General features: G+C 40.0%; 1 long non-coding RNA gene across 3 annotated transcripts; it reads left to right on the top strand.

Moving 5' to 3' along the window:
• Positions 1 to 20,879: 20,879 nt before the first annotated feature.
• On the top strand, positions 20,880 to 23,970 carry LOC119340915. 3 transcript variants are annotated; one of them, XR_005164747.1, is made up of 5 exons: positions 20,880 to 21,505; positions 21,805 to 22,079; positions 22,181 to 22,294; positions 22,507 to 22,891; positions 23,633 to 23,970. It is a non-coding gene; the product is annotated as an uncharacterized LOC119340915 (long non-coding RNA). The 3 variants fall into 3 exon arrangements; XR_005164746.1 differs by having other exon boundaries at positions 20,880 to 22,079; positions 22,507 to 22,700; positions 22,794 to 22,893; XR_005164745.1 differs by having other exon boundaries at positions 20,880 to 22,079.
• Positions 23,971 to 26,067: the final 2,097 nt, after the last annotated feature.

Here is a 26,067-nt window from a genome sequence, read left to right as displayed (position 1 = left end):
GGTCTTGGTTCAAACAGGAAAGAAGGGTGCGGTGGGGTGGAGCATGAATCTAGGACGTGGTTCAATGAGGAAAGGAGGGACGAAAAGTAGTATAGACTGGCTATCCAGCCGCTTTGTTGGTCGAAAAGGGAAAAAGGGGGTAACCTAGTACACACATCTGTAAGGAACCGATCTCTTTGTTGAAAAGGGAAAGAAACTGGGGGGTCGAGTAGTTTGTGCAGGACTAGATTTGCTGCCTTCACATAGGAAAAAGGTTCAAAGAGAACAAATATGGGACTAACGCAGATATGCTTCTTGGCTACATACTCTGCATCACCCATTTATATGTGTGGACGCACATGGTGTTGGCATGCCCCATACAACTATTTTGTTGTTGTTAATCTAAGAGTGCCACCGGAAAATTGAAGCAATGCCACTGTTAAAAGTAAATTACATTTTTTAATGAATGTTGTTTTAAGAGAATGTCTATGTTAATATGAATCAATGCAACCGTTTCAGAAATGCTACTATCCTACTTTGTTTTCCATCAAGATAAGTTAGATGCTTCTTTCTGTCATCGTTTGTTTCATCCTCCTTTATCGGCAAGTAATTGTTTCCTTTTTTGCCTCTGTTAAAACAGGGGTATCTATTCAACTTGTTGCTATTGCGACATTTTTCTTCGCTACGCGAAACACTTTGCTTGATTTCAGTGCAATTGCACAAAACAAGATTGGGTTTCCTATTCGTGTTGGTAGATTCATATTCTATCTTGGTTGTCTCAAGAAAGGTCAGTACAGGCCTTCATCCACATGATTGTGCAGTGTGCTTTGAGATGTTGTGCTACTTGTATTGGTACTATTTTAAATAAATGTTTAATTGAAGCTATTGTATTGTTGTCTTTTCCCAGTAAGTAGTGAACAAAAATGGGACCAACCCAGACATGATGCTTGTTGCTTTGTTACAACAAACTTTGCATCACCCCGTTTATAAGTAGATGGAAGCACATATTGTTGTTGCGCCCACTCTCCCCTGGAACTGTTTATGCTTTTCGTTAAGCTAATGCCGCTGGTAAAATTAAGCAATGCCACTCTCAGAATTAACTACTGAATCTTATTTCAAAACTGCAACACTTGTTAGGGATTGGCAGGATTACCATTTTTGTGGCCGCATGTTTCATCCTCCTTTATTAGCCAGTAATTGATTCCTTTTTTGCCTCTGTTTAAACAGGGATATCTATTCAACTTGTTGCTATTGTGACATTTTGCTTCGCTATGCGAAACATTTCTGTTTTAAGAGTGTTTTGTGCAGTTCAACTTGAATGTCACACCGGCGACTTTGCTTAATTTTGGTGGAACTGCACAAAAGGAGATCGAGATTTCATATGTGTTGGGATATGTTTCCAGTCTTCCTCGCAAGCTGTTTCAAATCTTGGTCAAGAAAGGTCAGTACCGACTTTCATCCACATGATGCTGCAGTGTGCTTTGAGATGTTGTGCTACTTGTAATGGTACTGTTTTGGATAAATGTTGAATTGAAGCTATTGAACTGTTGTCTTTTACCATTAAGTGAGCAAAAATTGTTCCAACCCGGCCATGATGCTTGTTTCTTTGTTACAACAAAACTCTGCATCACGCCCTTCATAAGTAGATGGAAGCACATGCTATTGTTGCGCCCACTCTCCCCTAGATTTGTTTATGCCTTTTGTTAATCTAATGCCGCTGGTAAAATTGAGCAATGCCACTCTCAGAATTAATTAAATACTGAATCTTAGTTCAAAACTGTAACACTTGTTAGGGATTGGCAGGATTACCATTTTGTGGCCGCATGTTTCATCCTCCTTTATTGGCCAGTAATTGATTCGTTTTTTGCCTCTGTTAAAACGAATCAGTCACATTGTTTTAGGAATGGTTCTATCCTTCTTTGTAGTTCTTTCTACATGTTTAACCAAGGTATTGTTAAGATAATGTCTCTGTTAAAATGAATCAGTCGCATTGTTTTAGGAATGGTACTTTTCTTCTTTGTCGTTCTTTATACATGTTGAAACAAGGCATTGTTAAGATAATGTCTCAGTCAATATGAATGAATCACACTGATGGAGAATTGCTACTCTCCTGCTTTGTTTCTCATTAAGATAAGGTAGATCAGTAGATGCTTTTCTTTTGGGAGTACAAGTCATCAACCGTTATTTCTCAGTAATTGTTTCCCTTATACCTATTGTTTCTTACAGGGATATCAAAATTAAAGCTCGGCTTTATTCCGATTTTGATTTTAGTTGAACTTCACAAAAGGAGCCAATGTGTCCAAGGCAAAGTGCTACATTACTAGGTCTAGTTGGTCATTCCACTTTGCAGAAAGAATCAGTCACTGTTTGCACTACATTACAGAAGGAATGACCGAGAAGCTTTACAGAGTTTTAGTAGACGCTGGTGACATGACTAGTCTGCAGAGAGCATAGGAAACTCTACAACACGTGGAGTGCATTGGGCAAAAAGTGCCCAAACAAGTACAAGAAGCCATGACAGGACTCCACGGTCATAGGCATTACATATTTTGAATGGGAAAAGCTTGTAAAAGTTTAATCATTGATGTTAGCAAGAAGACATTAGTTTAATATATTGGAATTGGAAAACCTTGTCAAAATTTTCTCATTGATGTTAGCCAGAAGACATGCATTTCATATTTTTGAGTGGGACACACTTTGCTGTGAGCAGCGTCAATCATGTTTTCCTATTCTTGTGTTCAGTTTAGAAGTAAGTAGTTACTCTGCTGAGATATTCCTATGTTAAGAGTTTGTTCTGAATATTGTCTATGTAATGGAAGGCCTTGTGTTTGATTGCAAAGTTGAGCTTAGAATGTTGTCGCATGCGGCATCAGGAGCTGTTCACCATGCCTCCTGAGAATAATGCTTCGTATTGTTTTGCATGTCGATCTAATGCGAGTGATTTGCTTGTTAAGAAGATCATCCTCTTCTGTTGTTTCCGTTCTTAAGAAGTTCATCGTCTTATGTTTCATTCATAGCCTATACGACAAGTCGGGTAGGTTAGACGTGAAACCATATGATCTTCCGACCAACTCATCATCTTAGGCCGTGATTGGATTGTCGTTTTCCAACCAAAACCACTTGTAAAACTGACGCTTGTAAATAAAAGCAGATGGTCTCGGGTGAAGCGCTTGGTTGGTCGACTTCGACTAGTAAAATATACACTGCTCTCTCAAATTACACGCGCAAGCCGCCGGTTTTACTTACAGACCTCGGGCCCTCGGTTTCATTACGCCTGTATTTTGCGGGTTGTTTCCAATGATGAGTAAATTACACTTGTATCTTAATACAGGTGTGAAATAAACCAGAGCTCCCAAGCGCGGCCTTACCATTTCATGCCGTCTCAGTCTCTCGAAGGTGCTCATAGGTGTCCGATGATCCTGGCTTCCTGAATGAGCAGCGGGCGCTGTATCAGACCATCCGTAGGGCCCGCGAGGCCCTCTCCGTCGTCCTTCGAGTTGTTGCGCTCGCCGCGGCGCCGAGCATAGTTAACAAGGTCAACGAACATGAGGATTCAGGAGATGACTTTATTTTGACTGGATGACAGTAGGGACCCACTACGGCCATAGTTGTACATACGGAAGTGCCTCCTTATTATGTACAACTATATATTTTTTGCTTCCTCCTCGTTTCCTGACATCACGGTCCCACACCATTATCAACCTATGTAGTCAATATAAACGAGAGAATTGCACAAGGTGTGGCCGACAGCTGGGACCAAGCAGCTCGAGTAGTATTTGTGTTTTTGAGACGTGAGCACTGCAGAATTTTTCTTGGCGATGTTTTGGTTGTTGGTTAGAGGAGAGCAGGGTATTAACTGGGCGGGTTGTGGCCCGTCTAGCCCAGGCCAGATATCCAGCCCAGATATTAATTCTTTTAAGATGAAAATGGCTAGCCCAGCTATACGTTTTTTTGAGGTATACCCAGGCAAGGTCAACTTGTTATTCTCCGCCCCGCTAGGCTACAAAACTTTCCTAGGAGGGATGCATTAGGCTTAACAGGAATATGGGCTTTAAAAAATAATAAATGGGATGTAATTATAAAAACTGGGCAGTAACTATAAAAAAATGCACCAAACATGAAATTAGTTTATAAAATATTATTTATGGATTTTGGAAATCTTAATATTTAATTGTTGCATGCGCAATGTTTCGTTGGATTTTTACATAATACAAATTTATATTTAGTCTGACTAGAAATTTCAGGATAAAAATATTTTGGATCCCATCAAAATGTGGAAAAGTTTATTGAATTCTGTCTTGAATGGTTGGTTGAAATTATTAATCGTTGTCCTAGCTAGAAAATGGGATGTACTTTAACAAACTGTAAATGGGTTGTAGTAAATTCCATAGAATTCAAAAATGGGATGTACATTCTTACAAATCGCAAATGGGCTATAAGTTATCTGCCACACGCTTGTGGGCCTACTAAGTTGACGCGTCCCCTAAAAAAGAAGTTGACGCGTATGCAAGGCTCTGTCAACTTATTATAGTCAACACACGATTTTAGCGGCAGTGACCGTTGGATGTCTATCCAATGGATGTCGTGCTTCTTCTTCAAGCTCGGATATTCTAGCTTCGGCCGCCAAAAAAGGATTCCTCCCCCTAACATCTGGGGTGCACCGTTTTGAAGGCTGACATGTGGGCCTACTAAGTTGACGTGTACCAAGGGCTTTGTCAACTTAGTCATTATAAACGATTCTAGATGCAGTGACCATACGATGTCCATCCAATGGCCGTAGTGCTTCTTCAACCTCTGGTTTTCTTGCTCCAGCCGCCCAAAGCAGCGCCGGTCGTGTCGCCTGCTCCTGCCTCCTGTGGCCGGCTGTGCTGCCGCGGAGGCTTCACCGCCCCTACTACTCCCACCACTAGCCAGGCCATCCCACCACTCACTCACACCCCCTGTTATTCTGCGGCGGCGGCAACCTCACACCGCAGCCGAACCAGTGAACCCTCGTACTCCTCTCCGCGTGGGCATCCACTACCGCGTCTTCCCCGGCTCCGCGTCGTCCCCTTACTAGGCCTCACTCTCGTCCACCACCGTGGTGCTCTTGGTGCAGCTTGGTTAATGTGGTCAACAACCGACTTCCATCGGAAGAGTACTGTACGTGGAGAGGGTAACAGCTGGGTCCACGGCAGCCGCAAGGAAGTGCCTCCTTATTACGCGCAAAATAATTATTCCTCCACCTAATAGTAGGCACCCACCGGACGGGCCACCGTATTTCACAAATACTATGTTTCCCCCCTGACTGCTTGGACCCACCGGACGGGCCACTGTATTTCGTGAAAAAAAATGTTCCCCCGGTTGTTAGCTCGGACCCACCGGAAGTGCCTCCTTATTATGCACAAAAAAATGAATACTCCCCCTGCTAGCTGGGACCCTCCTTAGCGGGAGCCTGACTTGTGGGCCTACTAAGTTGACGGGGACGGAGGGCTTTGTCAACTTAGTCAATATGAACGATTCTAGCTCTAGTGACCGTATGATGTCCATCCAATGACTGTAGTGCTTCTTCAACCTTAGGTCTTCTTGCTCCAGCCGCCCAAAGCAGCGCCGGTCGTGCCGCATGCTCCTGCCTCCCATGGTCGCCTGTGCTGTCGCAGAAGCCTCACCGCCCCCTACTATTCCCACCGCTGGCCAGGCCCTGCGGTGATGGCAGCCTCACACCACAGTCGAACCAGTGAACCCTCATACTCCTCTCCGCGTGGGATTCCACTGTCGCGTCTTCCCCGGCTCCGCGCCGTCCCCTTCCTAGGCCTTGATACGTATCCAACGTATCTATAATTTTTGATTGTTCCATCCTATTATATTACTCCTTTTAGATGTTTATGGGCTTTATTTTACACATTTATATCATTTTTGGGACTAACCTACTAACCGGAGGCCCAACCCATATTGTAGTTTTTTTGCCTATTTCAGTATTTCGAAGAAAAGGAATATCAAACAGAGTCCAAACGGAATGAAACCTTTGGGAGCATGATTTTTGGAACAAATCTGATCCGGAGATCTTGGAGTGCAAGTCAAGAAGCTCCCGAGGGCCCCAAGAGATAGGGCCCCCCTGTAGGGCGCGCCCCCAGTCACGTGGGCCCCTCGGGCGGCCACCAATGTACTTCTTCTTCCTATATATACCTATGTACCCTGAAAACATCAAGGAGCACCACGAAACACAATTTCCACCACCATAACCTTCTGTATCCGCGAGATCTCATCTTGGAGCCTTCGCCGGCACTCTGCCGGAGGGGGAATCAACCACGGAGGAATTCTACATCAACATCCTTGCCCCTCCGATGAGTTGTGAGTAGTTTACCACAGACCTACGGGTCCATAGTTATTAGCTAAGATGGCTTCTTCTCTCTTTTTGGATCTCAATACAATGTTCTCCCCCTCTCTTGTGGAGATCTATTCAATTTAAACTCTTTTTGCGGTGTGTTTGTCGAGATCCGATGAATTGTGGGTTTATGATCAAGTTTATCTATGAATAATATTTGAATCTTCTCTGAATTCTTTTATGTATGATTGAGTTATCTTTGCAAGTCTCTTCTAATTATCAGTTTGGTTTGGCCTACTAGATTGATCTTTCTTGCCATGGGAGAAGTGCTTAGCTTTGGGTTCAATCTTGCGGTGTTCTGACCCAGTGACAGAAAGGGTTGCAAGACACGTATTGTATTGTTGCCATCGAGGATAACAAGATGGGGTTTATATCATATTGCATGTGTTTATCCCTCTACATCATGTCATCTTGTTTAATGTGTTACTTTGTTCTTATGAACTTAATACTCTAGATGCAGGCAGGAGTCGGTCGATGTGTGGAGTAATAGTAGTAGATGCATGCAGGAGTTGGTCTACTTGTTATGGACGTGATGCCTATATACATGATCATGTCTAGATAATCTCATAACTATGCGCTTTTCTATTAATTGCTCGACAGTAATTTGTTCACCCACCGTAATACTTATGCTATCTTGAGAGAAGCCACTAGTGAAACCTATGGCCCCCGGGTCTATCTCCTATCATATTTGCTTTCAATCTATCTTTATTTGCATCTTTACTTTTTGCATCTATCTTATAAAATACCAAAAATATATCTATCTTATCATACTATCTTTATTAGATCTCACTTTTGCAAGTGGCCATGAAGGGATTGACAACCACTTTATTGTGTTGGTTGCGAGTTCTCAGTTTGTTTGTGTAGGTGCGTGGGACTTTTGAGGAGCCTCCTACTGGATTGATACCTTGGTTCTCAAAACTGAGGGAAATACTTACGCTACACTTTGCTGCATCACCCTCTCCTCTTTGAGGAAAACCAACGCAAGCTCAAGACGTAGCAAGAAGAATTTCTGGCGTCGTTGCCGGGGAGGTCTTCGCTCAAGTCAAGGCATACCAAGTACCCATCACAAACCCATCTCCCTCGCATTTACATTATTTTCCATTTGCCTCTCGTTTTCCTCTCCCCCACTTCACCCTTGCTGTTTTATTCGCCCTCTCTTTCCCAATCTTCTCTTCTATTTTTTGCTTGCCCTTTCGTTTGCTCGTTTGGTCGGATTAGATTCTTATTTATTGCTAAATAGAGAACCTATGATCTATGGATCCTCGTCCGCTTGTTAATCTTTTTAAGAGATCCAATTATGATGAACCAATTGCTAGTGAGTTTTGTGCACTATATTATCTTTATAAAGCTTTGCTTGAAATTTGTGAATCTGAAAATTATGATGAAAAAATTGATGAAGAGATTCACGATAGCTCCTTGAATAAAAGGCATGATTTCAATGATTTTCCTATAAATTCTCTTGAAGTCAATTGTGCTAATAATATGCAAAACCCTAAGCTTGGGGATGCTAGTTTTGCTATGTCTACTACTTGTTTCAATGATCATGATTGGGGTGATTCTTCTTATAACCTTGAAAATTTATTTAACCCCCATGATGAATATGAGATTGATAATAGTGTTTGCAATATTATTGAAAGTGGGTTTGGAAGAGTGTCAACTTTAGATCCCACATATTTGGATTTTGATAAATCTTATGAAATTTTAGATAAAAGTGGGTTTGGAGAGTTCAATACTTTAGTTAATGTTAATCCCACTATCTTGGAAGAGTGTCAACTTTGCATGCATGTGGATCATGTTGAGAATATGTTTTGTGTTAGATATTTTGTTGAATTTTCCTATGATCCTACATGTAATTATTATGAGAGAGGAAAATATGGTTGTAGAAATTTTTATCTTACTAAATTACCTCTCATCATGTTGAGATTGCTATCGTCTCTTTCTTCTTCCTTGCATATGCTAGTTTTTGCTTGCCTTGCAATTTTTTTTGCTTATAATATGCCTATGCATAGGAAGTATGTTAGACTTAGATGTGTTTGTCACATGTTTCATGATGCTCTGTTTGCGCTTCAATTCTTGTCTTTCATGTGAGCATCATTAAAATTATCAATGCCTAGCTAAAAGGCTTTAAAGAAAAGCGCTTGTTGGGAGACAACCCAATATTTTTACTTGCTGTTATTCAATAAATCTTGCATCTACCTTCTGTTTAGATGTGTTTTTATCTTTTAATTAGTGTTTGTGCCAAGTAGAACCTATAGGATAACCTACGATGATAGTTGATTTGATTCTGCTGAAAAACAGAAACTTTGCGCGCACGAATATAATTTTGTTAAATCACAGGAACGTGCTTTTGCGTTGATTATTTTTGCTATGTTCAATAGACAAATTGTCCAGGACTTCCTATTTTGGTAGGATTTTTAGAGTTCCAGAAGTTTGCGTTAGTTACAGATTGCTACAGACTGTTCTGTTTTTGACAGATTCTGTTTTTCGTGTGTTGTTTGCTTATTTCAATGCATCTATGGCTAGTAATTCAGTATATGAACCATAAAGAAGTTGGAATACAGTAGGTTTAACACCAAATTAAATAAAGAATGAGTTCATTCCAGTACCTTATGTGATGGTTTTGTTTTCTTTCACTAACGGAGCTTATAAGATTTCCTGTTGAGTTTTGTGTTGTGAAGTTTTCAAGTTTTGGGTAAAGCTTTTATGCACTATGGAATAAAGGGTGGAAAGAGCCTAAGCTTGGGGATGCTTATGGCACCCCAAGATATTCAAGAATAGCCAAAAGCCTAAGCTTGGGGATGCCCCGGGAAGGCATCCCCTCTTTCGTCTTCGTTCATTGGTAACTTTACTTGGAGCTATATTTTTATTCGCCACATGATATGTGTTTTGCTTGGAGCGTCGTGTATTATATTAGTGTTTGATTTTTAGTTTAGCACAATCATCCTTGCTGTAAAACCTTTTGGGAGAAGCCTATTTGATTAGAATTTGCTAGAATACTCTATGTGCTTCACTTATATCTTTTGAGCTTGATAGTTTTTGCTCTAGTGCTTCACTTATATGTTTTAGAGCATGGTGGTGTCTTAATTTTGAAGAAATTGCTAGTCTCTCATGCTTCACTTATATTATTTTGATATTCTTTTAGAACAGCATGGTATTTGCTATGGTTATAAAATTGGTCCTAGAATGATGAGCATCCAAGTTGGGTATAATAAAAACTATCATAGGAAGTGAATTGGATGCTATGATCAACTTGATACTTGATAATTGTTTTGAGATATGAAGGTAGTGATATTAAAGTCATGCTAGTTGGGTGATTATGAATTCAAATAATGCTTGTGTTGAAGTTAGCAAGTCCCATAGCATGCACGTATGATTAAAGTTATGTAACAAATTTGAAGCATGAAGTGTACTTGGCTTGTGCATCCTTAGAGTGGCGGTCGGGGACGAGCAATGGTCTTTTCCTACAAATCTATCCCCCTAGGAGCATGCACATAGTAATTGAGTTTTTGATGACTTCTAAATTTTTGCAATAAGTATATGAGTTCTTTTGACTAATGTTGAGTCCATGGATTATACGCACATTTTTACCTTTCCACCTTTGCTAGCCTCTTCGGTACCGTGCATTGCCCTTTCTGACCTTTAGAGTTGGTGCAAACTTCGCCGGTGCATCCAAACCCCGTGATACGATATGCTCTATCACACATAAACCTCCTTATATCTTCCTCAAAACAGCCACCATACCTACCCATTATGGCATTTCCATAGCCATTCCGAGATATATGGCCATGCAACTTTCCACCGTTCCGTTCATCATTTTCATGACATGCTGTACTTTTGTCATATTGCCATTGCATGATCATGTAGTTGACATCATATTTGTGGCAAAGCCACCATGCATTATTTTTCATACATGTCACTCTTGATTCATTGCACCATCCCGGTACACCGCCGGAGGCATTCATATAGAGTCATATCTTGTTCTAGTTTCGAGTTGCAATTCTTATGTTGTAATCAATAGAAGTGTGATGATCATCATTATTAGAGAATTGCCCAAAGAAAAAAAAAAGAAAGGCCCAAAAAAAAAGAAAAAGAAAATAAATAAAAAGGGCAATGTTACTATCTCTTTTTCCACACTTGTGCTTCAAAGTAGTACCTTGTTCTTCATGTAGTGAGTCTCATATTTTGTGCTTCAAAGTAGCACCATGTTTTTTAATAGTGAGTCTCATAAGTTGTCTTTTTCATACTAGTGGAAATTTTTAATTATATAACTTGGCTTGTATATTCCTATGATGGGCTTCCTCAAATGCCCTAGGTCTTCGTGAGCAAGCAAGTTGGATGCACACCCACTAGTTTTCTTTTATTGAGCATTCATTTATACCTCTAGTGCATCCGTTGCATGGCAATCCCTACTCCTCATGTTGACATCAATTGATGGGCATCTCCATAGCCCGTTGATTATCCTCGTCAATGTGAGACTTTCTCCTTTTTTGTCTTCTCCACACAATCCCCATCATCATATTCTATTCCACCCATAGTGCTATATCCATGGCTCACGCTCATGTATTTTATGAAGGTTGAAAAAGTTTGAGATTATTTAATTATGAAACAATTGCTTGGCTTGTCATCGGTGGTATATAAGTTAGGAACATCTTTGTGTGACTAAAATGAAGCATAGCCTAACTATATGATTTTGTAGGGATGAACTTTCTTTTGCCATGTTATTCTGAGAAGACATGATTACTTTGATTAGTATGCTTGAAGTCTTACTATTTCTTATGTCAATATGAACTTTTATTTTGTATTCATTTGGATATGAACATTCATGCCACAATAAAGAAAATTACATTATGAATTATGCTAGGTAGCATTCCACATCAAAAATTCTCTTTTTATCATTTACCTACTCGAGGACGAGCAGGAATTAAGCTTGGGGATGCTTGATACGTCTCCAACGTATCTATAATTTTTTATTGTTCCATGCTATTATATTACCCCTTTTAGATGTTTATGGGCTTTATTTTACACATTTATATCATTTTTGGGACTAACCTACTAACGGGAGGCCCAGCCCATATTGCTGTTTTTTTGCCTATTTCAGTATTTCGAAGAAAAGGAATATCAAACGGAGTCCAAATGGAATGAAACCTTCGGGAGCGTGATTTTTAGAACAAATCTGATCCGGAGAGCTTGGAGTGCAAGTCCAGAAGCTCCCGAGGGCCCCACGAGATAGGGGGTCGTGCCCCCCATGTAAGGCGCGGCCCCCTGTCTCGTGGGCCCCTCGGGCGGCCACCGACATACTTCTTCTTCCTATATATACCAATGTACCCCGAAAACATCCACGAGCACCACGAAACACAATTTCCACCGCCGTAACCTTCTATATTCGCGAGATCTCATCTTGGAGCCTTCGCCGGCACTCTGCCGAAGGGGGAATCAACCACGGGGGGCTTCTACATCAACATCCTTGCCCCTCCGATGAGTTGTGAGTAGTTTACCACAGACCTACGGGTCCATAGTTATTAGCTAAGATGGCTTCTTCTCTCTTTTTGGATCTCAATACAATGTTCTCCCCCTCTCTTGTGGAGATCTATTCGATGTAAACTCTTTTTGCGGTGTGTTTGTCGAGATCCGATGAATTGTGGGTTTATGATCAAGTTTATCTATGAATAATATTTGAATCTTCTCTGAATTCTTTTATGTATGATTGAGTTATCTTTGCAAGTCTCTTTGAATTATCAGTTTGGTTTGGCCTACTAGATTGATCTTTCTTGCCATGGGAGAAGTGCATAGCTTTGGGTTCAATCTTGCGGTGTTCTTACGCAGTGATAGAAAGGGTTGCCAGACACGTATTGTATTGTTGCCATCGAGGATAACAAGATGGGGTTTATATCATATTGCATGTGTTTATCCCTCTACATCATGTCATCTTGCTTAATGCATTACTCTATTCTTATGAACTTAATACTATAGATGCAGGCAGGAGTCGGTCGATGTGTGGACTAATAGTAGTAGATGTAGGCAGGAGTCGGTCTACTTGTTATGGACGTGATGCCTATATACATGATCATGCCTAGATAATCTCATAACTATGCGCTTTTCTATCAATTGCTCGACAGTAATTTGTTCACCCACCGTAATACTTATGCTATCTTGAGAGAAGCCACTAGTGAAACCTATGGCCCCCCGGGTCTATCTCCTATCATATTTGCTTTCAATCTATCTTTATTTGCATCTTTACTTTTTGCATCTATCTTATAAAATACCAAAAATATATCTATCTTATCGTACTATCTTTATTAGATCTCACTTTCGCAAGTGGCCATGAAGGGATTGACAACCCCTTTATTGCGTTGGTTGCGAGTTCTCCGTTTGTTTGTGTAGGTGCGTGGGACTTTTGAGGAGCCTCCTACTGGATCGATACCTTGGTTCTCAAAACTGAGGGAAATACTTACGCTTCACTTTGCTGCATCAGCCTCTCCTCTTTGAGGAAAACCAACGCAAGCTCAAGACGTAGCAGGCCTCGCCGTCGTCCACCGCCCTGGTGCTCTCGGCGCGGCATGGTCAATGTGGTGAAGGAACGACTTCCATTGGAAGAGTACTGTACATGGAGAGGCTGACAGCTGGGTCCACGACGGCCGCAAGGAAGTGCCTCCTTATTATGAGTAAAATAATTATTCCTCCACCTGAAGTAGGGACCCACTGGACGGGCCATCGTAGTTTGTGAAAAAAACCTTTTCCCCCTGACTGCTGGGACCTACCAACTACATCTTCGCACACAAGGAAGTGCGTCCGAAAAAAAACGATTCCCCCCCCCCGACTGCTGGGACCCACTAGCTACATCTTCACACGCAAGGAAGTGCCTGACAGTCAGGACCCACCTGGTCGAAGCATACGTAGCGTTGTCATTCTGGTCGCGAATGTGTATGTACATACTGGTCGATGTAGACGCGCACGTGTAGTAGTAGAGCCGTGCACGTAGCATGTACACGTACGTACAACGGCCAGGGTGCAAGAAAGTAAATACAGTCATGTACGTATTGATACGTCTCCAATGTATCTATAATTTTTTATTGTTGCATGCTATTATATTACCCGTTTTGAATGTTTATGGGCTTTACTTTGCACTTTTATATCATTTTTGGGACTAACCAACTAACCGGAGGCCCAGCCTGAATTGCTGTTTTTTTTCCTATTTCAATGTTTCGAAGAAAAGGAATATTAAACGGAGTCCAAACGGAATGAAACCTTCGGGAGTGATCTTTTTGGAACAAACGTGATCCAGAGGACCTGGAGTGGAAGTCAAGAAACAAGGGAGGCGGCCACGAGGGTGCCCGTCATGCCCCCCACCCTCGTGGGCCCCTTGAGCGTCCACCGACCAACTTCTTCCTCCTATATATAGCCATCCAAAAACATCAGAAGCGACCACGAAAAACTATTTCCACCGCCGTAACCTTCTGTATCCGCGAGATCCCATCTTGGAGCCTTCGTCGGCGCTCCGCCGGAGGGGGAATCGATCATGGAGGGCCTCTACATCATCTCCAAGGCCCTTCCGATGAGTTGTGAGTAGTTTATCACAGACCTTCGGGTCCATAGTTATTAGCTAGATGGCTTCTTCTCTCTCTTTGAACCTCAATACAAAGTTCTCCTTGATCTTCTTGGAGATCTATTCGATGTAACTATTTTTGCGGTGTGTTTGTCGAGATCCGATGAATTGTGGGTTTATGGTCAAGTTTATCTATCAAAGATATTTGAATCTCCTCTGAATTCTTTTATGTGTGTTTAAGTTATCTTTGCAAGTCTCTTCGAATTATCAGTTTGGTTTGGCCTACTAGATTGATCTTTCTTGCAATGGGAGAAGTGCTTAGCTTTGGGTTCAATCTTGTGGTGTCCTTTCCCAGTGACAGCAGGGGTAGCAAAGCACCTATTGTATTGTTGCCATCGAGGATAAAAAGATGGGGTTTATATCATATTGCATGAGTTTATCCCTCTACATCATGTCATCTTTCTTAATGCATTATTCTGTTCTTTATGAACTTAATACTCTAGATGCATGCTGGATAGCGGTCGATGTGTGGAGTAATAGTAGTAGATACAGAATCGTTTTGGTCTACTTGTCACGGACGTGATGCCTATGTACATGATCATGCCAAGATAATCTCATAATTATTCGCTTTTCTATCAATTGCTCGACGGTAATTTGTTCACCCACCGTAATACTTATGCTATCTTGAGAGAAGCCACTAGTGAAACCCATGGCCCCCGGGTCTATCTCTTATCATATAAGATTTCAATCTACTTTTATGTGCATATTTTACTTTTCCAATCTATATCATAAAAATACCAAAAATATTTATCTTATCATATTATCTCTATCAGATCTCACTTCGCAAGTGGCCGTGCGGGGATTGACAACCCCTTTATTGTGTTGGTTGCGAGTTCTTGTTTGTTTGTGTAGGTGCGTGGGACTTTTGAGGAGCCTCCTTCTGGATTGATACCTTGGTTCTCAAAAACTGAGGGAAATACTCACGCTAATATTGCTGCATCACCCTTTCCTCTTCAAAGAAAACCAACGCAAGCTCAAGACGTAGAAAGAAGGATTTCTGGCGCTGTTGCCGGGGAGGTCTTCGCTCAAGTCAAGACATACCAAGTACCCATCACAAACTCATCTCCCTCGCATTACATTAGTTGCCATTTGCCTCTCATTTTCCTCTCCCCCACTTCACCCTTGCCGTTTTATTCGCCCTCTCTTTCCCAATCTACTCTCTTTTTTGCTTGTCTTCTTGTGTGCCTGTTTGCCCTTATGGCTTTGCCTAAGAACACCGACCTTTATCTTCGAAGGTTGGAAGAGATTGAATCAAACATTAGAAGTTTTATGACTTTACAATTTGAGCATAATAATTTCTTCAGAAAAGAACATAAATAACAAAAAAGCTTTATGGGGTATATGAACAAATAGCTTGATGATATGTCTAAAGAATTTTATGGTTTGAACTCTCAAATTACTCGTCTTGAAAATTCTATAGCCCAAATTTCTGATAAGCAAGCTACCTTAGTCAATAAGATGGCTACCAAACCAGAAAAGTTAGATGAAAATAATGATGAAGATCTAAAAGTTATTGATGTGTCCCCTATTAAATCTTTGTTTTGCAATATGAATCTTAATAATTATGGGACTGGAGATGAGTCAACTTTAGTTAAAAGGCGTCCCAATGATTCGAAGTTTTTAGATCTTGATGCTAAATTTGGTAAAAGTGGGATTGGAGAGGTCAAGACTTTAAATAGCATTGAACCCACTATCTTGGATTTCAAGGAATTTAATTATGATAATTGTTCTTTAATATATTGTATTTCCTTGTTGCAATCCGTGTTGAATTCTCTTCATGCTTATAGTCAATATAAAGCTTTTACCAAACATATAGTTGATGCCTTGATGCAATCTTATGAGGAAAAACTTAATTTGGAAGTTTCTATACCTAGAAAACTTTATGATGAGTGGGAACCTACTATAAATATTAAAAATAAAGATCATGAGTGCTATGCTTGTGTGATTTGGGTGCTAGTGTTTCCATGATTCCGAAAACTTTATGTGATATTCTAGGTTTCCATGATCTTGATGATTGCTCTTTAAATTTGCACCTTGCGGATTCTACCATTAAGAAACCTATGGGAAGGATCAATGATGTTCTTATTGTTGCAAATAGGAATTGTGTGCCCGTAGATTTTATCGTTCTTGATATAGATTACAATCTTTCATGTCCTATTATTTTTGGTAGACCTTTCCTTAGAACGATTGGTGCAATTATTGATATGAAGGAAGGGAATATTAGATTCCAATTTCCATTAAGGAAAGGCATGGAGCACTTTCCAAGAAATAAAGTCAAATTACCTTATGAATCTATCATGCGAGCTACTTATGAATTGAGTGCCAAAGATGGCACTACTTAGATCTATCCCCGCTTTTATGCCTAGCTAGGGGAGTTAAAAAATATTGCTAGTTGGGAGGCAACCCAATTTTATTTTTGTTTCCTGGTTTTTGCTTCTGTTTAGTAATACATGTTTCATCTAGCTTCTTTTTAGATGTGTTTTCATGTTTTAATTAGTGTTTGTGCCATAGAACCTATACGATAACCTATGGTGATAGTTAATTTGATTCTGCTGAAAAACAGAAAATTTTGCGCGCACAAAAATAATTTTAGTAATTCACTGGAACGTGATTTTGTGTTGATTCTTTTTTCTGTAGATCAATAAACCAATTGCCCAGGACATCCTGTTTTTTTAGGATTTTTAGAGTTCCAGAAGTATTTGAGAGTTACAGATTGCTACTGACTGTTCTGTTTTTGACAGATTCTTTTTTCGTGTGTTGTTTGCTTATTTTGATGCATCTATGGCTAGTATGTAGGGGTATGAACGATAGATAAGTTGGAATACAGTAGGTTTAACACCAATATAAATAAAGAATTAGTTCATTATAGTACAATATGTGGTGGTTTTTCTTTCTTGCACTAACGGTGCTTATGAGATTTCCTGTTGAGTTTTGTGTTGTGAAGTTTTCAAGTTTTGGGTAAATATTTGATGGACCATGGAATAAGGAGTGGCAAGAGCCTAAGATTTGGGATGCCAAAGGCACCCCAAGATATTGAAGAATATCCAAAAGCCTAAGCTTGGGGATGCCCCGGAAGGCATCCCCTCTTTCGTCTTCGTCTATCGATAACTTTACTTGGAGCTATATTTTTATTCGCCACATGATATGTGTTTTGCTTGGAGCGTCTTGTATGATATTAGTCTTTGCTTTTTAGTTTACCACAGTCATCCTTGTTGTACACACCTTTTGGGAGAAACCCCACTTGATTTGAATTTATTAGAATACTCTATGTGCTTCACTTATATCTTTTGAGCTAGATAGTTTTTGCTCTAGTGCTTCACTTATATCTTTTAGAGCACGGCGGTGGCTTTATTTTGTAGAAAATGTTAATCTCTCATGCTTAACATATATTATTTTGAGAGTCTTTTAGAACAGCATGGTATTTGCTATGGTTATAAAATTGGTCCTAGAATGATGGGCATCCAAGTTGGGTATAATAAAAACTATCATAGGAAGTGAATTGGATGCTATGATCAATTTGATACTTGATAATTGTTTTGAGACATGGAGGTGGTGATATTAGAGTCATGCTATTTGGGTGATTATGAATTTAAAGAATGCTTGTCTTGAAGTTGGCAAGTCTCGTAGCATGCACGTATGGTGAAAGTTGTGTAACAAATTTGAAACATGAGGTGTTCTTAGATTGTGCATCCTTATGAGTGGCGGTCGGGGACGAGCGATGGTCTTTTCCTACCAATCTATCCCCCTAGGAGCATGCGCGTAGTGCTTGGTTTTTGATGACTTGTAGATTTTTGCAATAAGTATATGAGTTCTTTTTGACTAATGCTGAGTCCATGGATTATACGCACTCCCATCCTTCCATCATTGGTAGCCTCTTTGGTACCGTGCATTGCCCTTTCTCACCTTGAGAGTTGGTGCAAACTTCGCCGGTGCATCCAAACCACGTGATACGATACATTCTATCACACATAAACCTCCTTATATCTTCCTCAAAACAGCCACCATACCTACCTATTATGGCATTTCCATAGCCATTCCGAGATATATTGCCATGCAACTTTCCACCGTTCCGTTCATCATCATGACACACATTATTGTTGTCATATTGCCTTGCATGATCATGTAGTTGACATCGTATTTGTGGCAAAGCCACCATGCATAATTTCATACATGTCACTCTTGATTTATTGCCCATCCCGGTACACCGCCGGGGCATTCATATAGAGTCATATCTTGTTCTAGTATCTATTATATACATAATACAAAAGGCAAACAAGCCATTAGGTTCGCCCACATATGTTAATATTATTTACACCATCCGATCAAAATAATAATGGCTGAGATTTTATAGGCTTTTACGTAACATATTAATGTGTATGTTCCAACATATCAGACTATGACGTTGTCACATATACAGCCCATCCAATGTAATTAGACTAGGCAAGGAAGCGTCAGCACATAAAAAAAGACTAGGCAAGCGTCATCACGTAAAAAAGGTAGGAAAAGTTAGGTTCATGTATGGGCCACTTCAAAAAAAGGTTCACGTACGGGCATCAATGCCACTTAAAAAAAAGGTTCACGTATGGGCATCAATATGGTAAAACAATTCCTGACACGTTGCATACAAAAGAGATTTATGCTCTAGAAGCTAATTCTGATTCACATCCGACAGCTATACCGAATCCTCAAAGCCATATGCCTCTCGAGCAGTCCAGGTTTTAGGGTTTCTGATGGTCTGCCCTAGGGCCTAATATAAGTGAAAGGCAACACTACAATTCTATTGCACAATTTTTTTCCTGTACAACATACTATATGCTATTTCTTATCGCTGCAAAATGAGTCTAATAGATTTATTTGTAGTCCTAAAGTAACAGTAGCTATTTTTTGTCTACAGAGTATTTTTGTAGAAGATGACATATGCAACAAGTGATTCCCGTAATTTCTGAAATTTGAAAGGTTAGTAAGAGTTGTTCTAAATCATCAGTTCAACCATTCGGGTTCAGATATTTTCCATAGGTCATCAATGTACAATTTGCATATTTAATCCCTGCATGCATTTTCTAATTAATTCATGGTTACTATGGAAGGTCTACTAAATTCAAACATGCACTTTGGTGAGTTTTATGTTCTTGGTAATAGCTCTTCTGTCTAGCCTTTTCAGTTGAGGAGAACAATGAAAAAAGCTCCAGTGTTATATGCATCACCTACCACACATGCAAAAACTCTATTGCATATCAATTAACACATATGGACCAAATTCAGTTAATAAATGCAAGCCTTTTTCTTTTGTCTTAAAAACACATCATTAATATAACTTGCTAATACTATATGGTAACAACAAATAGAAAGAATACACCTTTTTATCAAACTACAGGGAGGAAGCATACCTGTGACGAATCAGCTGGTGTGCAGCAAGTATATGGTTTTTATGTGCACGTGTATTAGTTTTAAAAGCAAATGAATAATGAGACGGATATATCAGCGCAAATTTCGTCGCTATTTGAGTTATAAGATATAGATGATTATTTGGTTATGTAATATAGCGATGTGGGCTGACTAAATCTAGAAGACTACAAAATGCAACTCTTTCTACCCCGTGAGAAAAAATGTAACATCACAATAGCTCATAGTATTCTAGAAATGTCACCGGAGAAAAGAAAAACAAAGTTATTGCACTAAGAAAATATATTTTACCCCGTCATATGCACTTGAATTAATATGGAAGAACATATGTATCCTAACCAAATATTGCAGTGTTCTATACTATGGGTATTTCATCTATAAATTCTAGATACATGTTTGGTTAATTCATACTATGATTAAATCTAGAAAGTACAAAACCAAAATATAATTTTGCTAGACATGTATTATTAAAATCATTGGAAGGGACATAAAAATGATCGGCTAGGGAGACACTTCAAGAGTACCCATACAACGAGGAAGTTACTAACCACATTACCGTCCTTTATATTAGTATCTCATGATCCTTACAAACAAACTAATACAGCTAATGAAAGGATTTTACTAAAGTTAGACCATTTTTTACAACATATACATGCTTTCTCTTTGTTTGTGGGTAATCAGGTGTTCTATTGAATGTTACCAGCATTACACTCAGTCAATATAAGCTCAGAGATATAACCTGGTCGACACTGCATCCAGTAAGCCATGCTACGGCCCATGCGAGCATAATTGGCCAGACAGTGCGTGGACCCTATTTTCATATTTTTTAAGCACCTGATTTTGATCTCTTAAAATCTTAAGAGGCTTAATCTCCCTAACCGCTATAAAATTCTTAATCTCCTTGACTAAATTACCAAACTCTGACTTGAGAAGCGTGACGTCTAATATAGAACACAATGCTACCATTGAATCAGATAGCACCAGAATCGGAACAATTGGCCATTTAAGAGCAAGGTTCATCCCTAGCATGATTTCTTGGAATTTGGCTTCCATGGCATTCTTGCAACTTTTCACAACATATACATGCTTTCTCAATCATTCTAATATATTGGGCGATAATCAATGCTAATGTAGCACAATTCAGAACTTACTATAATTTGTATGGTGCAAGTTTCCAAGGGTAAAAACCATTTTTCTCTCACATTGTAAATGTTTGCCAAAGGTATTAAAAATCTAATAATTACGAAAACATAAATAACAACATACAAATCTAGCCGTGCAAATGCGCGGGTCACACCGCTAGTTGTAATTCATGAGTTGTAAATAAATAGAAGTGTGATGATCATCATTATTAGAGCATTGTCCCCAAATAAAAAAAAGAGAAAGGCCAAACAAAAAAAAAGCCAAACAAAAAAAATATATATATAGGGCTGGACTATTCTATTACCGGTAACAGAATATTATTCTGTTACCCCAGCCCTATATAGGGCGCGATGCGTCTTACTCAAGGCCCAACCGTGGAACTAGCGCGTCACCACTCACCACCACCACCCGTCCCTCCCACGCGTCGCCCCTGCCTCCCGCACGCCGCCGCGCCATCCTCCAACCCCAACGCGCCGCTGCACCACCCCTCCCACCCTAGCGCGCCACCGCGCTGCCACCCCCATCTGAAGGCGCCACCGCGTCCACATCTCCGAAACTCGCGCACTTTTACCGCCGGGCCACGAACTGGGCACCTCCCTCTTCACTGTGCCGGCGTCGCCTTCGCCAATGCGCGCCGGCAGCCTGCCTTCCCCGCACCGGCGGCCTCCCTCCCAACGCGTGCCGACAGCCTTCCTTCCCCGCGCCGGCGGCCTCCCTCCCATCGCATGCCAACGGCCACCCTTCCCAGCACCGGCGGCGTCCCTCCCAAAGCACGCTGGCACCTCTGTTCCCCGTGCCGGCGGGGGGCAGCTTCCCTCCGAACGCGTGGCGCATTTTCCTCCAATGGATGTGCACAACTCGTGGCGCTACCTCCTGGTCAGCTGGTTCCCGTCGGCCTCCTCGCACCGGACAAATCCTCCAGCGGGACCTCGGAAGGCCTGACGCACTCCCTCGAACTATCGCGCGTCCTCCCTCGAACGGCCGGACTCGTTTACCTCCTCCAATATGCGCAGGTTGCTGCTCTCGTCTGCTTCCTCTTTCTTTTTTGAAATGAGTCTGCTTTCTCTCTCACGAGCATGATGCTACTGCTCCTCTCAACTCTCAATTCTCATTATTTACTGTTTCTCCCCTATATGAACTGCTGATGCTACTTCATCTCTACTTGTTGTGAAATAAGATTTTGATTTCAGAGAAGTCGCAAAACAAAAAGGAAAGAAGAGCCATGTTTTCTATTGTTGTTATTTTGTTGCCCTCGTGGTGTTTACTGAAATGCCTACAACAACTTAAGGTGTTCTCTTTTTTTAAAATGAAGTGAATGTGTTGTACTACTGTTAAGCGCGGTCCTCCTCCCGAGCTCCTCCATGCGCATCCGCCTCCCAAGCTATGCCATGAGCGGTTGCGCCTGCTCCGCCGTCCAGGCGACCATCATGCGTGCCTCCTGACCCCTGCTGTCAGGTTGCGGCCTCTTTCGCTGTCAGGTCACATCCTCTCCTGCCGTCAGATCGCAACCTCTTCCTTCTGCACGTCGCCACCTCCTGCTGCTGCAGGCCGTGCCCCATCCCCCATTCTCGCGTGGTCGCCAACAAGGTATCCTACTACAATGGTGGTCACTGCCCCAGAATGCTCTCTGGTTCATTTTGATCTAATTTTGCACATTTGTTCTTTATCTCACGAATTTTGTTATGTAGGAGGTGACCGATTGTTGATCCTGAAGTTTCATCACATGATTTTTTGTCTCTGAATTTTGCACCAATTCTTGATCCTGAAGCATCAATGCTTGAGCACTGATTTTTGTGTGTTAGGTGAGTGTACAGTGCATTGGGGTGTGTTTTTATTTTATGTTCTGAGCAAAAAATCGACTACAAAAATTGTGTCATGAAAATTTCATGTACACCTATTGAGATGGTTCAAAAATTAAAACTTTTAAAGTTAAAAAAAGGAAATCAGTTATTTGGTTGTGGAGGTTCTTTTGTCCTTGAAAGATATAAGAATTCAGCTTTTACTTGTTTTTCAGTTCAAATTTTGCGTCAAGCAGTTCGACAAGGGCGCGTCCCTCAGTACTACGATGACGAGGCAGACAGCCGCCCTCTTTGTGACCTGCTGCTATTCCCCATCTTGCACTGGCGAACTAATGATGCGGGAGCTGCCCTGTTCGCTACAACCCCACGTGGATCTCTCTCTTTCTCCTCTCTTAAATTCATTGGAAAAGTTGGTTTCTTGTTCTTGTTGTGTCGTGAATACCCTCAAGTTGTTTGATATTATTCCTATGAGAAAACTGATCCATAGCAGATTTTGTTCCAGAGCTGTTCAAAGTTCAGACTTACGTTTTGTGAAGGCAAGGACAAGGAGAAGCCTATGGATAACAGTTCGTGTGGAGCTTGGCCAGTTCCTCTGTTCATGTGTGAGCTTGCTCATTTTGTCCATTTATCTCTGTTCAGTTCATGTAGAGGATCCCTCGAATTCACCTCCTCTCGTTCTTTATCACAAATGATTTTCGCTATCCGCAGCAAATTACAGTATGAGAGTGGGAGTTTTATATTGTACTCTCTGCCTGCACAATGCATTTTGTAGTGTTGGTAGTTGTAGAGATTTGTTTGTGTTAAAAATGGTTTTATGTATTTTGTAGTGTCGGTACTTAAGTAGAACATTAGTTCAAATCTTCAAATTTTATATAGTTCAAGTACATAAGGAACATAAGGAACTTTAGTTAGTTTCTTGAATTTCGACTCCTTCAGTTTTTGTTCTTAACCAGTTTTTGTTCAATTATATAAGGACTGACGCCATTAGTTTCAAAAAGGAGCTTCAGTAGATGTGGAGATTGGTAAAATCTAAAGTTCAACTATTCTGATGGGGCACTTCATAAAGCAAAGAAAAAAGAAAGCAGAGCAAAAGTGAAGAAAAATAAAAAGAAAATCAAAGTGGTCCTGAGAAGAAAATGCCTACTGTCTAGTAATACATTCTCTCATTTGTCTATGTTTATTTGTTGTGAGAATAAAAAACAGTGGTACAATACATATTACTTGAGCTGTTCATATAAAAAAATGCGTCGGTTTGTGTAACATCAGTTCTAACTTCTATAGCTTGATAAATGATTAGAAGTCAATCTGAATTCATTTTGATCCCTTCTCTTGTGATTTTAGGCTGAACTCCAATACTTGCATCCGCCACCCCAACGCCGGCGTGTTCCCTCAGTCCTCTCTCGACAAATCCAACAGTACAGGTTCTCCGGTGTGCCAAGTATTGCCTGCGGCGATCCCTACATCATGGCCCATTGAGGAGATCTTGTGTATTCCACATAGAAGAAATATTGTCAGTTCATGAATAGAGAATTTCTGTACCAGACTTAATATTAGTTCAGTGCGTATTCTATCTTCAGTCCACGAAAAATCACAGAATAGTTGGTGTGTGTGCACAAATATCGTCAGTGCAAGTTTCAAAATTCTGTAACTTTAGATATATCACCTGAAAAAGTAATGATTTGCAGCGAGTTTCTTCAAAATTATGTAAAGTTTAGTATTATAGTGTGTGTTTTGAACTAAGATCTATACTCTATGAACTTTTTGTACTTTCTGGACTTGAAGCATTTTTTTCTCATATATTAAATCAAGTGCATATATGAAATCTTGAACGAAATGCTCTATGGACTCTTGGACTGTATTGTTGGAGAACTGTTGTTCGGTACCTAATGTAATTTGCACATAAAGCATTTTGTTCTCAGTTTTTGGGTGAAAAGTTTGCTTCCTATATTGCATAGCTGTTGCAGTGACCATAGGAATTTATTAGAATAATTTAATGTTTTTGTATCTCACCTCTAATTTGTTTCTTTCTACTGCTCTTTCCTCTAACAATTTTGTTTCTGTCTATACTGCAGCACGAGGGAGGCTTGGACGGACGCTGATCACTAGCCCACTACGACGACGCTGATCACTAGCACGAAGGACACCAGCAGGTTGAGGATGAAGTACATGACGTAGGCAATGAGGATGACCAAAACATGGAATCCGTACACAAAGCAGCAACTGCAAGTTTAAATTTTCTGTCTATGGTGATTTGATTGCTACTTCTTAAAGAAAAGTGTAATGACAGTTAGATGTTTGTGCAAGAAAGGAAAAATTGTTTGAACTAAAAACATTCGATAGTGCTCTCTCTCCTAACTATTTTGGTTGATGTCCACGAATAGAGAAAAATTGTATGGGAATGTTTAATTATTACTAGCATGTAAGTTCAAAAAATAAAACACAGTTAGTTCGTCTATGGACCCGAGGAAAGTATGCTCAAAGAAAAATCACAACACATTTATTCGGGTAAAAAGTTATTTTACTTCAGCTACACAAACCATGCGGGTTCAATGATGATGGTACCATAAGTTCGGTCAAGAAACAAATATGAATTAAAACAAATAACTTTCACTTCTATAAGTTCAAGTGCTCATCCACACTCAAAAATTGAAGTTGGTAAAAGCTCAAAATGGTAAAAGTTCAAGTCGCAAAACAAAAGAAGTCCAGAACACCGTTTAAAAAATAACTCTAAAAAAGAAACACACAAAACAATTTTGTTTTATAAAAAAATCATTCAGTTCAAATGGTATAAATTATGCAATTTCTGGCACGATGATACCATTGAGAAATTACGAGGAAAATTATATCGAAAATACAGAGTAAAGTCTAGTGTGTGAAACATGCTCAGTATAAAGCCACACAGACATCCGTTCAAGTACTTTTTTTCGAACCATTTGAATCTAATGTGAAAAATACCTCGGTACAAACACACAAATAGATCAGTACGAGTACTTTGTTTTTCGACCGGAAAAACAGAACAATGGGTCTCGACATATTCAAAATTACTCGTCAACGGTTACGAATTTGAGAAAACGTTCAACATGACTAAGTTTCGCATTTTTGATAGCTATCCAACGGTATATTATTTGCCCCATTTTGACAAACTTTTTAAAAAAACCACGTTCAAAACCAATTTTAACCGTATTTGAATTCGTATTTAAACGATAAGGAATTAGAAAAAACTTTCTATACGCAAAAGTTGCGCATTTTCCATAGCTTTCCAACGCCGTATCATTTGCGTCAATCTGACAAACCATTTGCAAAAAACAGTGAAAAAACCTTTCGCCCAAAATTTCATCGTTTTTCAAATTACTTTTAAATCATATAGAATTTGAAAAAATAGTAGATATACGGAAGATGCGGATTTTCACAAGCTTTTCAATGCCATCTCATTTGCTCAATTCCGATAAACCGTTTGAAAATTAAGTCCAAAATACGATTCGCGTTTTCGGTTTTGAAAAAACTGGTTTTTTCAAAACTGCTCTTAAATCATAATTTTTTTGCAAAAACAAATTATAAGATTGTAATGTGGATGTCAAGAGCTTTCCAACGATATATTACACACCCCGTTTCGACAAAAAAATTTGTAAAAAAATTTGAACTAAAGAAGATGATTTTTAACAGCAACAGAAAGCATCAGTTCAACCGCTCGAATTTCATCAGTTCAACTGCTTGAATTCATCAGTTCAAGTAGGGTAACAGAATAATATTCTGTTACGCGTAACAGAATAGCCCGG

Source organism: Triticum dicoccoides, chromosome 7B (assembly GCF_002162155.2).
Source record: "Triticum dicoccoides isolate Atlit2015 ecotype Zavitan chromosome 7B, WEW_v2.0, whole genome shotgun sequence".
Taxonomy (NCBI): Eukaryota; Viridiplantae; Streptophyta; class Magnoliopsida; order Poales; family Poaceae; genus Triticum; species Triticum dicoccoides.
The sequence above is the reverse complement of the archived record's forward strand: the minus strand, read 5'-3'. Positions and strand labels throughout refer to the sequence as shown.